This window comes from Abramis brama, assembly GCF_963993115.1.
Source record: "Abramis brama genome assembly, chromosome: 18".
NCBI classification, from domain to species: Eukaryota; Metazoa; Chordata; class Actinopteri; order Cypriniformes; family Leuciscidae; genus Abramis; species Abramis brama.
In genome coordinates, this window is record NC_139980.1 from 30,573,165 (window position 1) to 30,590,679 (window position 17,515).

General features: G+C 36.7%; 1 protein-coding gene across 5 annotated transcripts in view; it reads right to left on the bottom strand.

Moving 5' to 3' along the window:
• klhl29 (kelch like family member 29) overlaps positions 1-17,515 on the bottom strand; it is a 268,904-nt gene that overhangs the window by 155,224 nt on the left and 96,165 nt on the right. The gene's annotated exons all lie outside the window — the stretch shown is intronic.

Genomic DNA, 17,515 nt, shown 5'->3' on the forward strand with positions numbered 1-17,515 from the left:
ATATATATATATATATACACATGCCACTTGTACATTGTATGACAGATCATAATCAGTATTTAATATCAAATATTAAATTAAGAAAATATTATTTTATATTGTATATATTATTATTAAAAACAACTACAAAAAAAACAAACAACCTAAGCTGCTTCCAGTGGCGACCAACAGGAAATACACTGCCCGTTGTGTACTGGGCTATCAATTTTCTTTGATGTGGCAACAGATCAAACAAATTAATTTGGGATTTGACCGGAGCTGTTTGGAATTGGCTTTGAACAAAGACATGGAGGAAAGACATCTCATGGATCCAAACCCACAAGGCACAGTCAGATCCTGTAATTCATGTTTAAGACAGGAGACTGCATGGGGAAAGTAATTGGATTGGAAATTCCGTACAATACATTTACAGCATTGTGTCTCCTGAGGACTATTGAGGAACGCCATGTGATGAGTCCTCTAAATATTTCCACCCAAACTCTCCACAGACACGCACTTATACAGCACACTAAAACTGTAATGTTTAGTGCAGATAGTACTTGTCTGGAAAATACCCTGCGTAAAACTGTAAAACTAGCCTCCACATTCAATTTACATGCTTTATCTTCATTGTACATGTTGAATAAAGCACGTTAAGTACAAGTGACAAAGCCTCTTTTACTTCCAATCATATTTTGACCTCAAGGTAGCAAAATCGTATTGTCTCAGGACCAATGGCTTCTTTCCTCCATTCAACAGCTCTACAAAGAAAAAAAAATGTTTTCAAGAACTGACACAGAACAAAGATGTGTATTTAAAAGTTTCATCAAAATGGCTGAAACAGGAACATCTTATCAATAAAAGATCCAAGACACTCAAGATGTAACGCTATCAGACTTTTGCGCACACACACACACACACACACACACACACACACACACACACACACACACACACACACACGCATGGTTTTGAGTTTATATTAGAATTAGCTTCAAGAGCACAACTTCAGCTAGCCAATCTGTAAGGCAAGAACATGAAATAGGATTGTATTAAACTTCATCTGAGGAAGGATTTCCTTTTAAATAAAGAAAGCACAGACAAGACTGGTAGATTATGTATAATTGGCAAAGCAGAACCTAGAAAGGAAAAACAAGGGCGAACTGCTTTTACACAGCATCAATTTTCCGACAAATGTGGTAAATAAGAGTTGACCACATGTTATTCTCTACTATACTATATTGCGTCAAATGACATTTTATGAGACTAAACTGGCTGTATTTTGTCTGTAATTTTGCTTGTTTGGAAAATCCCATTAAATTGTCTTTTGTTCTTGATTTCCTCCAGCAAAACAGGAATTTGTGAAACTTTTTGGACGAATCAGATTTTTTGGAAGATTATTATAGCCGTTTAAGCGTTGATCTTATTATAAACGATCGAGGTTTGGCTTCATTCAGGTGCCCCGGTTTTAAAATATCAAACACATAGATGAGAAGAACAACAATATTTTGACCCTCAAAAATGCATTCTGCATCTTTCTAATCAACATGTGAATAGTAAATTGAGTATTCAAGGCCAGAACACTAAAAAGCAGGAAACCATTAATATTTCATCTTCATGACTTCTGAAGAGGAGCCGGGTTTTTTGCCTCTTTCCATTCGGATTTAAATGGCATAGAGTGATAGATGACAGCACAGTGGATTAATGATTCAGATACCACTGCCATGTCGTCACTTTTTCTCCTCTCTCCCCTGAGAGAAATAAACCAGCGGTAAATATCAAGAGGAAATGAACGCAATCTGTAACCTGTGATGTATAATCCCAGAAGAACCGAAGACACCATGAATCTTCGCTTTCTCATTTGCTTCTTGTTGAATGCGTTTCCTGGAACGCATCTGAAGTTGGCAGAAACCGCCGAGACCGCATGTTTTTTGACCTTCTCCTCGTCTCCGTAATGAAGGGTAGCTGCTGTGTTATTAATTGCCTGATTGGTGAGCTCGAATCCATCCATGAATTGTTCAAAAGCCTCATCCACTGAAGAGGCAACTCCCTCCCTGTGAGGATCTGGACAAATCACACTGGAGGTTTCAAGCTTTAAAATAAATTAAAAAATTACCGTAAAATACCATAAAAGTGATCCATACCGCTTGTGTCAAGTCTTCGGAAGTTTTGCATGAGAAACAGATTAAAATTTACAGCCGTATTCACTGACAATTTTCACTGTGACTTGATCATTGAGTCAGTGAGCTGAATCAGTTCAATTCATCAATGAATCATTCAGAGATCTTTTGTTAACTGGATCAGCTGAACTGATTTTAAAGAGTGATTCGTTCTCAAATGTGACATCACTACTTCTCTTTCAAAGAATATTTTCAAAAACTTTCATTTTGGTCTATTCCTCACACAAAACATTATAAGGCCACGGAACTCTTGGGATATAGCATAAGTCTTTGTGCATCTATTTTAAAGCTTAAAGCCTTCAGTCCCAATTCAATGTGATAACGAGTGACCACAGACACAAACCAACACAGAGAGAGTGAATTACAACAGACTTTTCATTTTTGGGGGTTACTATCGCTTTATGTGCAATTACTATTGCTCAAGTGCAATTTTCATTGGAGGGATTCCTCTATGAAACCTCATGCTCGGAATAGCTTTAAAAATGTAGCAGTTTAACTGCATAATTCTATGGTTCATAAAGAAATCTTCTCCAGCATATTTCTCAAATGAAATCATCTCAATGACAACACTTCTGTGTAACTTTACAGTAAAGGTTGCAAGTCAACCAAAGTTCACGTCTCCCTGCTGAGCAGCCCGTGGCTCAGAGACACTTTGCTTCCATCATTCATTCAATTTCTGCTTCATGCTAGCAGCTGGTTTCCTCTCTCTCTCTCTCTTATATCATCATATTAGAATGATTTCTCAAGGATCATGTGACACTGAAGACTGGAGTAATGATGCTGAAAATTCAATCTCTCTCTCTCTCTCTCTCTCTCTCTCTCTCTCTCTCTCTCTCTCTCTCTCTCTCTCTCTCTCTCTCTCTCTCTCTCTCTCTCTCTCTCTCTCTCTCTCTCTCTCTCTCTCTCTCTCTCTCTCTCTCTCTCTCTCTCTCTCTCTCTCTCTCTCTCTCTCTCAATCTCTCAATAAGCACACTGTAGTATACAACACCCTGAAATGTGTGAGGGAAGTTAAAGTCTTGGAGTTTGCCACTCGCATTAATATGAATTGCTCCTCACATAATTTTGCATTCATTTTCCCTCGCTCATGTTGTGAAGACTGTATGTTTATTCAGCTTTGAGATATAGCCTTTCATTGAATCCGCTGATAAATCTGTGCAAAACTATTAGAAAACATTGAAATGGAAAAAGTGAATTTGAATTTCATAGAAACATGTTGGAAGCAGTTGGGGCCAATTGGATTTGACACAGGCAAATGTAAAAGTGCTCTCCCAAAATGGAACTACAAAACAACTAAATGTAAATTTCCTGAAGGAAATGCCAGAGCTTGCAAGAGCAACATAGCAAAGTTATTGAATTATTCTCTATTTTTTTTGTTTTTTTTAAGTGCCTATAATGGTATTTCGAATATTTCCTTTCATGCAGTGTGTTACAGTGCAATGCATAAGTGAATACACCCATGCTAAAGTTGACTAAAAAGAGGAATAAAAAATCATATTTTGGAAATTGAACTTAATGCCTTAATTTAAAAAATTAGGAAAAATCCAACCTTTAAGGACACCAATTTTCTTTGTGAATGAATAATGTATCGTAAATAAATAAATGTTCTTCCTTAAAATACATGGTGCATAAGTGAGTACACCCCTATGTTAAATTCCCATAGAGGCAGGCAGATTTTTATTTTTAAGTATTTTTTTATATTTTTTTTTAGGATACTATGCATCCTGATAAAGTTCCCTTGGCCTTTGGAATTAAAATAGCCCCACATCATCACATAGCCTTCACCATACCTAGAGATTGGCATGATTTTATTTCAGTTAGCCTAAAAGCTAGTTTGATTTGCATTGAGAGATGATCTTATGGAAAGTACCCCATGCCAATCTCTAGGTATGGTGAAGGCTATGTGATGATGTGGGGCTATTTTAATTCCAAAGGCCAAGGGAACTTTATCAGGATGCATAGTATCCTAAATTTTTTTTTTTTAAAATACTTAAAAATAAAAATCTGCCTGCCTCTATGGGAATTTAACATAGGGGTGTACTCACTTATGCACCATGTATTTTAAGGAAGAACATTTATTTATTTACGATACATTATTCATTCACAAAGAAAATTGGTGTCCTTAAAGGTTGGATTTTTCCTAATTTTTTAAATTAAGGCATTAAGTTCAATTTCCAAAATATGTTTTTTTATTCCTCTTTTTAGTCAACTTTAGCATGGGTGTATTCACTTATGCATTGCACTGTATATGGCTGTTTGTGAATGTAATTAAAAAAGTAATTGTGTGCACATCCCACCTTCTGGCAGGTGCAGGACAAAAGGAACTAATAAAGTGAAAAAAAAATTAATGTCCACAACACTTTTCAGGATATTTTTTATATTTAATAAAAAAGGCAACGTTTCGACCCTGCTGGGTCTTCTTCAGGCAAATGGTGGATACATTTGATGAAGGGGTATATATAGGTCTTACAGTCAACTGACCCACCCTGTGATATCAATTAGTTTAATTAGCTAATAGCCCCACACATTACTCAATTAAGAGTAATTAATCCCACAGGGTGGGTCAGTTGATTGTAAGACCTATATATATCCCTTCATCAAATGTATACACCATTTGCCTGAAGAAGACCCAGCAGGGTCGAAACGTTGCCTTTTTTATTAAATATGGGAGCAAATACCAGTGTTGCGGACATTACATTTGTTTCACTTTGTTTGTGAATGTAAACATTCTGCAAAGTTGTGAAGTCAAAAGTGCACAATAAATAAAGTTATTGTCTCCTAAAAGAAAGAATCGACTCTGAACCGCCTTTACGATGTTGGCATAAACGCCCGTGAACAACTTGACCAGCCCTCAAACGTCATTTGACTGACGACTGCTTCTCAAATCTCGGAGTTCAACGCGGGGTGCTCTTGAAAGATGGGTCAGTACTCAGTTTATTTTGACCAGCTTGCTCATCAGAATCACAACCTGTAAGTCTGACTAATTATTGATGTACAGTGAGGAAAATAAGTATTTGAACACCCTGCTATTTTGCAAGTTCTCCCACTTAGAAATCATGGAGGGGTCTGAAATTGTCATCGTAGGTGCATGTCCACTGTGAGAGACATAATCTAAAAAAAAAAATCCAGAAATCACAATATATGATTTTTTAACTATTTATTTGTATGATACAGCTGCAAATAAGTATTTGAACACCTGTCTATCAGCTAGAATTCTGACCCTCAAAGACCTGTTAGTCTGCCTTTAAAATGTCCACCTCCACTCCATTTATTATCCTACATTAGATGCACCTGTCTGAGGTCGTTAGCTGCATAAAGACACCTGTCCACCCCATACAATCAGTAAGAATCCAACTACTAACATGGCCAAGACCAAAGAGCTGTCCAAAGACACTAGAGACAAAATTGTACACCTCCACAAGGCTGGAAAGGGCTACGGGGAAATTGCCAAGCAGCTTGGTGAAAAAAGGTCCACTGTTGGAGCAATCATTAGAAAATGGAAGAAGCTAAACATGACTGTCAATCTCCCTCGGACTGGGGCTCCATGCAAGATCTCACCTCGTGGGGTCTCAATGATCCTAAGAAAGGTGAGAAATCAGCCCAGAACTACACGGGAGGAGCTGGTCAATGACCTGAAAAGAGCTGGGACATGTCAAGGCCCATCTTAAGTTTGCCAATGACCATTTGGATGATCCAGAGGAGTCATGGGAGAAAGTCATGTGGTCAGATGAGACCAAAATAGAACTTTTTGGTCATAATTCCACTAAACGTGTTTGGAGGAAGAAGAATGATGAGTACCATCCCAAGAACACCATCCCTACTGTGAAGCATGGGGGTGGTAGCATCATGCTTTGGGGGTGTTTTTCTGCACATGGGACAGGGCGACTGCACTGTATTAAGGAGAGGATGACCGGGGCCATGTATTGCGAGATTTTGGGGAACAACCTCCTTCCCTCAGTTAGAGCATTGAAGATGGGTCGAGGCTGGGTCTTCCAACATGACAATGACCCGAAGCACACAGCCAGGATAACCAAGGAGTGGCTCTGTAAGAAGCATATCAAGGTTCTGGCGTGGCCTAGACAGTCTCCAGACCTAAACCCAATAGAGAATCTTTGGAGGGAGCTCAAACTCCGTGTTTCTCAGCGACAGCCCAGAAACCTGACTGATCTAGAGAAGATCTGTGTGGAGGAGTGGGCCAAAATCCCTCCTGCAGTGTGTGCAAACCTGGTGAAAAACTACAGGAAACGTTTGACCTCTGTAATTGCAAACAAAGGCTACTGTACCAAATATTAACATTGATTTTCTCAGGTGTTCAAATACTTATTTGCAGCTGTATCATACAAATAAATAGTTAAAAAATCATACATTGTGATTTCTGGATTTGTTTTTTTAGATTATGTCTCTCACAGTGGACATGCACCTACGATGACAATTTCAGACCCCTCCATGATTTCTAAGTGGGAGAACTTGCAAAATAGCAGGGTGTTCAAATACTTATTTTCCTCACTGTATATATTTTCTGCCGGGTGTTTAAAATACGTAGTTTTGTGTTTTATATTGTGTAAGTTTCCAGCTGACCGGCTAACTCACGTTATCACTGCCTTACTGAAATACTTCTGCTGATCAGCTGTGGGCCACTATTACCTAAAACTGTGTCTATTAATGCAGATTGTCTGTCGTTCTTACTACTTTGAGTAAAGCTAAAGGATGAGCAAGATTTGTTTTACAAACGTTTGTTACATCAGTCATTCAGGTTAGTGCTGGGCTAACGTGTACCTCAAACTGAGTAGTGTATCACTGAGAAACGTCCTGCTCATGTCATCCTTGCGATGGAGGTTCAGATTGAAAAACTAGTTCTTCCAAAGTTTCATTATCGAACTCACGCTCAGATTGATGTGGTAAAATCCACATCATCGTTACTGTCTTTACAGTGTGTACAATCGCTGAGCTTTAGGAAGCCTCCGGACTGAGCTGAAGTTCAGTTATGGTTCAGTTTAGTTTCCAAAACACGCGCTGTAAGCGGTAGACCAATCACAACAGACTGAGCCATCTGGCCAATCAGAGCAGAGTAGCTTGATGAAAGGAGGGATTTAGAGAGACGGATTCATCTGTCGAGTCGTTTGAGAATCATTGAAAAATGTGGTGATGTGCATGTATATTATGAGAAAATTAAAGTGTTTTTTTGACCTTTGATGCATGTAAACCTGTTGTAGGAGACTCCAAAACTAAATTAGAAGCCTTTAAAATAGCATAATAGGGGCACTTTAATCAAAATAGGCTATATAGCAGCACCAAAATATTTTGAGAAATGTTGGTAACCAAAAAGTTATGGTCAGGGACCTTTAACTTCTTTAGTATGTAAAGACATTTTTTTTGGGTAGACTATCCCTGTAAGAAAAACATAAAAAATATATATGTATACCAATGAATAATATATATTATGCATATTATACTATTCATTCATTCAACATCTCTCTTATCTGTGTTTTGTATATGAAGCCACTGTTCTTTATGCTTAATTGCTTCATCAGGCTTATGTGAAAGGTCAGTTTTTGCTGAGACAAAAATGAAGACATCTCACAATTCGAAAACATGACCGATAACCCTTGAAGACAGATATAAACATTTTAATCATAGCCAAGAGGATTATCATTCGGCAAGGGCATTTACACACACACACACACACACACACACTGAATTTCTGAAGCATTTCTAAAAAATTCATAATGATATCCCCTCTGGATGAATCCAATCATGTGCTTCTGCTAAAAGAAAGATGAGCCATATTCTGTAGATTCTAAAATAATATATTGGATCTTGACCTCTACAAAAAGGTATTGGGTCTCATGTATGAATATTGTGTACGCACAAATGGGTTTTGTACGGAAAAATTTAAGAATTCAAGAGTCAATTATTCCACTTAAGCTACGGTTATAAAAAGCACATGTCTATTAAACATCTTTATCTCAAGACGTTTTCCACTTTTTCAACCTTACAGACGTCACTGATAAAGTATCCTGCTCAAAATTGCCCCAAAGCCACTTATTAGTTGAGAAAAACATTGCAAAGAGATACAGAAAGCCATCAACAAACCTGTCACGAAGGATTGGAAATGAATCAACATCCTCAGAACTCCTGTCAACCAATCAGAATCAAGAATTCAAACAATGCGGTAAACAAACATAATCAGCACAAATGGCTGCATATGTGTCATGCCCCAGAAGAGAATGAAATTGCTTTCGCCAAACAGAAAACACTTGCTTTCCATCAATTTGCGATGTGCAAATGGATCTGACCAGCACTGCGAGTCGTGCGAGATGACCTGGGTTAACCCGTGATTCATGCATTTAACTGATAATAGAGTAGGAAACAGACTCAGGCTGTGTGTGATGGTTGGTCTCTTGGTAGATAATCGCGTAGTAATGTTTCTTGCACTGTAGCATAACTGGGAGAGATTGCACAATGTTATCAGCTATCAGATGATAGTACTTCACATTTTCAGTATGCCGAATATCAACTGGAGTGATACAGATCATACAAAGTCTTGTGCATGTTTATGTGTTGATTTGCCTTATCGATTTTGTACTAATCATGCTATATATCATGATTTATATTTAGCTGTTCTCATTCTATTGCCTGATTAGGATGAACCTCTTGGTTGTATTCCTCATACAGTATGTAAATTGCTAAACACTGTAAAGTGTTTTCTTTATAAATAATTAAATATACACTACCATTCAAAAGTTTAGTGTCAGCAAGATTTTTTAAAGAAATTAATACTTTTATTCAGCATGTAAAATAATGTTATAATGTTACCAAAGTTTTCTATTTTAATTAAATTATGTTCTTTTTTAAATTTCTATTCAGCAAAGAATCCTAAAAAAAAAAAAAAAAATCACATTATCACGGTTTTCACAACAATATTAAGCAGCACAACTGTTTTCAACATAGATAATAAGTAGAAATGTTTCTTGAGTAGCAAATCACCATATTAGAATGATTTCTCAAGGATCATGTGACACTGAAGACTGGAGTAATGATGCTGAAAATTCAGCTTTGCATCACAGGTCAGGTCTCTCTCTCTCTCTCTCTCTATCTCTCTCTTCTCTCTCTCTCTCTCTCTCTCTCTCTCTCTCTCTCATTATTGACGGCCTGCATCATTTCCGCAGCATCTCACTGGTCAACAGCTTTAAGATGGGTTCATCACAGTAACTACACAACGCTCAGAAGCAGATGCATTGACAGCTGCAACAACATCTTGTCACTGAGCATTCGTTAGCAACACCCACACAGAAAATGTTGAGCATGCATTTGTGCGCCAGCAAACAAGCCAAAGTTTTGGGCTTCAAATAGAGGGATCAATCTACAGTTTCTTAAGGGATGGTAAATAAAAGATGTTCGGTATCAGATTGGAGTAGGCTTTACAAGAAAATACAATTTCAGTCTTTCGACATCACAATTTCATGTTTAATTCAGCATGTTACTTGCCATCTGTGAAATTGACCAAAAGAGAAAATTCAAGTTTCAAAGTACATTATGAAAAATACCATGGTGCAGGGATGGAAAAACTATAGTAATTTGACGGATACCATGGTGTAAAGTTAATGTACCATGGTAAAATAAAAGAATACCAAGGTACATTTTCAAAAAAACATGTTAAAAACACTTTTTGGTAACACTTTAATTTGATGGTCCCCTTAGGCAATCTGTTAACTATAAGTAAAGTCAGGGTTCGAAATGACTTAGGACTCTTGGGGGGTCCCCTAAAATTAATTATTAAATTATTAAAAATTTTGAAGACTACCTTGCTACACTATATACTGTAGGCAAAATTATATGGACCAATGTTGAAGGTGGGATAATGGTCTTGGGATGTTTTTCATGGTTTGGGCTAGGCCCAAGTCAAGTCAAGTCAAGTCAAGTGTATTTATATAGCGCTTTTCACAATACAGATTGCATCAAAGCAGCTTCACAGCATTAAACCAAAATAACACAACAAGGTTGTTTCTAGTGTCAATTTATTGATTGATAAAATTAATTAATTTAATTGCCCAGTATTGTAGTGGTGTCTGGAGAAGTGGCTATAATCTAACAGGTAAACCTCTAACTCTGGAGCAACAAAGTTACAAGTTATTTTTCTCTCCATGATGCAGGATTCTAAATTAAGAAAAATAATATTAGCTTCCTAGATAGCTTACCAAGCTCTCATGTATACTCATTCATGCTCAAATCACATTCACTTTAATCAACTCACAGACCTGGTTATCTTTCGTAATCACTGACTGGAAAAGTAGGTTGTTATGCTAGCTTTGAATAACTAGTCTAGCTGCTAGGTCTTCTATGGAAGCTTGTTTCCGCCACAGAATAAAACATTTTAAAAGAAAATTGCGACTTTTGATCTCACAATTGCGAGTTTGCAATTCTGAGAAATAAAGTCAGAATTGCGTGAAATAAAGTCGCAATTGCGTGTTATAAAGTCAGAATTGCGAGATATAAAGTCAGAATTGCGTGTTATAAAGTCAGAATTCTGACTTTTTTTCTCGCAATTGCGACTTTAGGCTATATCACGCAATTCTGACTTTATAACACATAATTGCGAGTTTATATCTCGCAATTCTGACATCTTTTCTCAGAATTGTGAGATATAAACTAACAATTGTGATATATATAAAGTCCAATTCTAAGGAAAAAAAGACAGACTTTTTTTTTATTATTATTATTTTACCTCAGAATAGTTTATATCTCACAATTCTGACTTATAACACGCAATTGCGACTTTATATCATGACTTTATATCTCCCAATTGCGTATTATAAAGTCAGAATTGTGAGATATAAACTGAAAAAAAGTCCGAATTTCAAGTATATTTCTCGCAATTGCGGGTTTATATCTTATAACACACAATTGCAACTTTATATCACGCAATTCTGACTTTATAACCTGCAATCGTGACTTTATATCTCGTAATTCTGAGATAAAAAGTCAGAATTGTAAGATGTAAACTCGCAATATAACCTTTTTTATTTTTCACTCTGTGGCGGAAGCTTCCATAGTCTGCTGTTAGCTGGCAGATCATTTGGCTTCATACACATAACGTTACAGCTAGCAAGAAACGTTGACAAACGTACTCTTCTAATCATTACACTGGGTATCTAGTTAATGCAACTTTTGATATAGGAACTCGAACTCCTAATATTTTACTATAAGCAATTATGGAGATATAAATATAATCGAAGCACTTACAGGATTTTCATTCAGGATTTCACTCTTTGTTTCGTTTTGCCGCGTTCAGCTACAGTGCGTGTCTGCGGGAGCACCACAACAACAATCTGTGCCGCTGTATAGGAACTCACTCGGCTAATAGCTGCCCTGATTGCTGCCTCGCGCTAGGAAATAAATTAATTACTGTTATAAATATAAAACGTCACTAAAGACCTAGAATTTTCACAATCATTTTTAATGTTAAAATATATTTGTCGGGGACCCCCCAAAATCCAAAAATAAATACTTATGGGGGGTCCCTAATGACTTATGGAGGGTCCGGGACCCCCCCAGACCCCCCTCATTTCGAACCCTGAGTAAAGTTGCGCCTACATGTCAACTAACTCTTATTAGAGTAGAAGTAGAGTATTAATAGACTGTCTACTTAATTTAATCTGCTAACAGTCATTCTAACTTTCCAAGTACATATCAACTTATTACCCTACCCCTAACAGTACAGTATACTAATACTCAACTAATACTCTAATGAAAGTTAGTTGACATGTATGTGCAGTGTTACTTATAGTCAACAGAATGTCTAAGGGGCTGTTTACACCTGGCCACTTCATGCGTTTTCTCAGATCGGATAGCTATCTGATTTATCAAAACGATTCCATTTACACCTGGTCACATAAATGTGTTTTTGCGAAATGGATTTAAATCCGATCTTCAATTCCCGCGCTATATGCAGATTTAATTTTTAGTCCACGTCACCGAAAGCAACAGATATGAGCTGCATTTATTGATCATCAGCTAAAATTTCAAAATCAAAGACCGCAATAAGAGAGAGCGGCAACAGCCCTGGTAAGATCATTTCGTTTTTCTACTTTTAATGATGATGATTGTGTGTTAAGCGTCTCACTTTCACTTTGATTTGCGATAGTTTGCACGTTGGCTTAATGAATAGATCCTCAGCTTCTCATCTGCGATGATGCGTGTTCCAGTAGCGTCGTCATATCTGGCTATAACATTACATATAGCCTATAACACGCTCTCACACGTTTATTTTTTTAGCATTTTTGGGAGGAGTACAATTTACATATGTGGTTTCAACAACCAGATGCATTTACACTTGTCCAGTTTCATCTGGAATGCGTCTCAGACCTCCTCCTGAAGTGGTTTGAGCGATCGGATTCAAATCCGTCTAGAATGCGTTTCGGAGGGCATTTACACCTGGTCTTTTCACGATCAGATAGCTATCCCATCTGAGGAAACGCATGAAGTGGCCAGGTGTAAACAGCCCCTAAAGGGGACGATCAAAATAAAGTGTAACCCTTTTTAGTCGTAATACATGTTAATATTTAGTAGGGCTGGGTATTGACACAAATTTCACAATTCGATTCGATTTCGATTCACAAGCTTGCAATTCGATTCGATTCCGATTCGATTCGATATTGATTATTTTGGATATCAGGTACAATACATGGCAAATTTTCTCAAGGAAAACAAATCTCTTAACTAATGCTGTAAACTATGGGAGTCAGTTGTAGCCTATAGGCTTCATTAGCCTACTATAATATTGAAGGTAAAAATTAACTGATATATACAAACTCTTAAATTACACTTTTATTTATTTTTATAATGATAAAGTTATGTGAAACCTTTTAACTCACTTTCAGATGCTCATTCATGTTTATTTCACGCGGTAACTGGTATTATTAAGGCGGAAGAGAAGATCATGTGCTTCTCTCGAGCTGAGCTGAGCCACAGCGATCTCACGCCACAGCGCCAAAACGGTATTTTATACCTTTTTTTTTTTTTTTTGCACCACTGTATGAACATACAGACAAACTCAAACTCATTTGTTGTGTGCAGATGGACAGGTCACTTAAAACAAATATAGCAATAATAAATTTTATTTAGCAATAAAGAGACAATGTGTACAGTTAGCAAAGAAATCAGCTAATGAATTTCATATTTATAGTTTCTACATATGACAATGTGAGTATATGAGTATTTTAACATCGAAAATAATATGCACTTTAGCTTTAAGTGATATGTATAGTCTTTTAGGTTTTTTTGTGGTAATTTGTTTTTTTGGCTGATTGCATTATTGTGTTTTTAGGCTGCCTGTCCACTGTGTCTAAATCATTTTCCAATGGATTATTTAGAAATTCATGCCAGCTTTTGCGGTCTTGATGAACTTAAGTGAACTTATTCCATGTGCGGTTCAATATCAACCAATAAGATTCCATGTACGATGTCGCGTTTTCATTGGTCAGTCGTTGAAGCCTATTTCTGATTGGTTGTTGCCGTTTTGACAGCGTTTATGCCAGAGAGATTCGCGCGTTATATTAATGTACTTTCGTGCTACAATGTTTTTGAATTTCGTAAGAAAATGGACGTAATTTGAAATCTGAGACTTTGTTTCATATCAATAGTAACAAAGCACAAAGATTATTGCGATTTATTGGGATGGGATGCACGCTACAATGTTACATTCATTCATCAACTGAAAACAGGATGACTAATCGATTCTTGGGATTTAAGAATCGATATCGGTTTGTAAAAATGAGAATCGATTAAAATCAAGAAATCAATATTTTTTACCCAGCCCTAATATTTAGTGTGTCAATTACGGAACTCTAAACAGGCTCTAATAAACTTTCCCAAGCACTCATGGAGTAATGAAAAAAGCCTCTGTCAGCGGCTGTGGATATGCGGTTATGCTCGAGGGAATAAATAAATAAACAAAGGCATTACAAACAAAATTAATTACAAGAGGAGGCGAGTAAATAAACTGCCACACCTCTAGTTCAATTAAGAGTCGTTTGTTCGTTTTGAAGTGTCGTTAGTCATGAAAGACAGTTCAGGCAGATGGGCTTCTTAAAGTTACAGTAGTCACTTTATTTATTGTTAGTTGCATAGAGTTTGTCACAAAAAGACGTGTGAGCCAAAATGAGGGTCCCTCTCCATCTCGCTAATTAGATACCAATCTGTCTTTCATACACGCTTGCACACAAAAAACAGACCGTAGATCAGCCAGACAAACTCAATCACATGCCTCATACCTGTCAAGGTTAAAAACAAACGCATTCCCAGATAAATATGCACCATTCAGAGTCATTAACTACACACACACACACAGACACAATATGCCTTATTAGACAGTCGTGTCACAACCAAGGAAAGACGCTATTGCTCTCTGCTGTTAGATAAAAAGTTCCTTCTCATCTCTTTCTGCTGCCTTTGCTTTTATATTTATCTGAATAGCATCTATGAGCTGGACCGTGAGCCGAACAACATGGAGACTTTGATGAAGGATGACAGAGAAAGTGGCGGTCCCTCAAGACCGCACCGTGTTCTGATGAGTTTCCTTCAGGCAATAATTAAAGAAATCTGAGGTAAACACATTCCCTCCAGTGCTGGGGACTAACTAACTAAAAGTAGCGACGCTACTAACTTAAAAGGGAAGTGCTGTCATTATTTTACTCACTGTCATGTCATTCCAAACCTGTTTGCTGTTATTTTTTCCCCAGAGAAAACAGAAGTTTCAAGACATTTTTGAAGAATCTTTACAAAGCTCTTTGCATACAATGACACTGCTAGCACAACAACATTGTAAAAGTGTTGTTCTGTGTACACTACTGTACAAAAGTTTGGGGTCAATAAGATTTTTTAAAACATACATTTGAAGTCTCTTATGCTCACCAAGGCTGCATTTATTTGGTCCAAAATACAGTAAAATCAGTAATATTATGAAATATTATTACAATTTAAAATTGCAGTTTTCTATTTTACCATATGAATGGACTTTTGATCAATTTTATACATCCGTGTTGAATAATAATAATAATTTCCTTTAAAAAAGTGTGCTCCTATTCTATAGAACACAGTCTAGTAAGAAGCCAGAAGTTACTGTATCGTCACAGAAGTAACTGTATCGTCACAAAAAACAATACATTGTTTTCCAGTGTAAAAAAAGCATTCTGTGTGAATGGCCCTTTTACCTGTCAATTATAATCAAAACTTAGTAACAATGAAACACACTCTACTAAAACATCATACGTATCAACTCATTCAGACAGTTCATGAAAATGAATCAGTTCAAAAAGGAACAATTCACTGATTCGAGAAGTCTCCTTTTCAGTTAAACACTGCTGCTTATCATGTTTTCAGCTTCTTCTAAACTTTCTTACAAGAATCTTTTTTTTGTATTTAGTAGGGATGCACGATATATCGGCCACCATATCTATTTCGGCCAAAATATGTTCATTCTTAATGTTCGTTATCGACCCGATAAGTAAATTAGATCGATGTATTAAAGCCGATAATGTATTATTTTCTTCAGCTAAAACAGATGTGCACTTTGGAATCATTATTGGAATCACTTTGAAAAGTAAAATACAGTTATGTATTACATGTGCAGCTTTATTTCTTTGTATTATTATTTCTTTTTCTTTTTTTTTTGATAAAGAAATTTGGAGTGAAAATTAATTTTAAAGTTAAGGAATCTTACACTGGTTCACTATAGGCTACTGTATTGTATATGTTTGATTTATGTTGAATGCTTGGGACATGGCTTTTAATGGTGAGACTTTTGTTTTTGTAATCAGGCTCTCAAAAAATATATATCAAAATTTGGATTTAGATTCATCGGCCAATATATCGGTTATTGGCTTTATTCGCAAAAAATTTCATATTGGGCAATCCCTAGTATTTAGCGTAAAGTTGTTCAAAACTGTTAAATATATATACAGTATGTAATAAAAAATTGGATTTAGATTTTTCGGCCAATATATCGGTTATTGGCTTTATCGGAATTATCAGAGAAAATATTCATATTGGGCAATCCCTAGTATTTAGCGTAAAGTTGTTCAAAACTGTTCAAAAATGTTATATGTGTATAAAACATTTTAAATTGTATATGTGTGTGTAATAAAAATTTGGATTTCGATTTTTCGGCCAATATATCGGTCATTGGCTTTATCGGAATTATCAGTGAAAATATTCATATTGGTGCATTCCTAGTATTTAGCGTAAAGTAGTTCAAAATCGTTCAAAACTTTAATGACAAAAAATATATATATATAAAAATTTGGATTTAGATTTAGATTTATCGGCCAATATATCGGTTATCGGCTTTATCGGAATTATCAGTGAAAATGTTCATATTGGTGCATCCCAAGTAATGTTGTTCACAAATGACATCATAATTAAGATTCATTCAGTCAAAATCCCTCATTGTTTCTGAGCCAGAGAAACACTAATCTTATTAAACTATATAATCTGAAAGGTTATTTTGTAGTGTAGATAAATACTTTTCACAAAAAGAGTTTTTAGATGAAAACGTTTTGTTTTTTTCAGTATGCTAATCACAGGGACACGTCAAAGTCAAAGCAGAACTCTGCGATCAGCGTCCAACTGTTGGCGTTCGCCCACAGAGTTAGTGTTAATACAATCTGCATAATGCTAAAGCATTTTGTTTGATACTCACAAAGCTTTCTCGTCACAGAAGTCCCACGGAATTCACTCAAGCGAAAAAGTTCAAACAAAAAGCGCCGATGTGAGATGACAGTAGCTGTAGCATGAGATGCCAAGATTTTGAGCCCGGATTGCTCCCTGAAGTGGGCTTCAAGCGAGGTAGAGAAAAGCTGGCAAGCCCATCTGCTGGGAGACTCTACAGTCACACTACTGACTGAAACCAAGAGAAATTACACACCTCCAGCGACTCGCTATACTAACCCAAAAGTGCCATATACCACGGCAAACATCCCTTATTAGCCATTACCGAAAGACTCTGTGACGTCAAGTGAACAGTACTTTCAAAATGTGTACGTTTTGTGGGTCTTGGCGAAGACGAACAAAGGTCACGTCAATCATGTCATTATCAGAGCGTGGGCTGCAACAGCCGCATGGCAAGTAGCTAGTAAACTGTCTTTATGCATGAAATCTAAGTGAAACAGAAGCTAATCTAATTAAACGCCATGAAGAGTGAAACAACAGTTCATGCTTTTCTCGTTCCTTGAACTAATTCTCCAGAATGGCATTCATCTCGACTCAAATAGCAAGCTGACGCCTTTTATTTCTTGCCCACAACAGACTTGACAGAGCCACGGGCTCTAGCTTAATTCGGCCCATTGCTCAGAGTTTCTCAT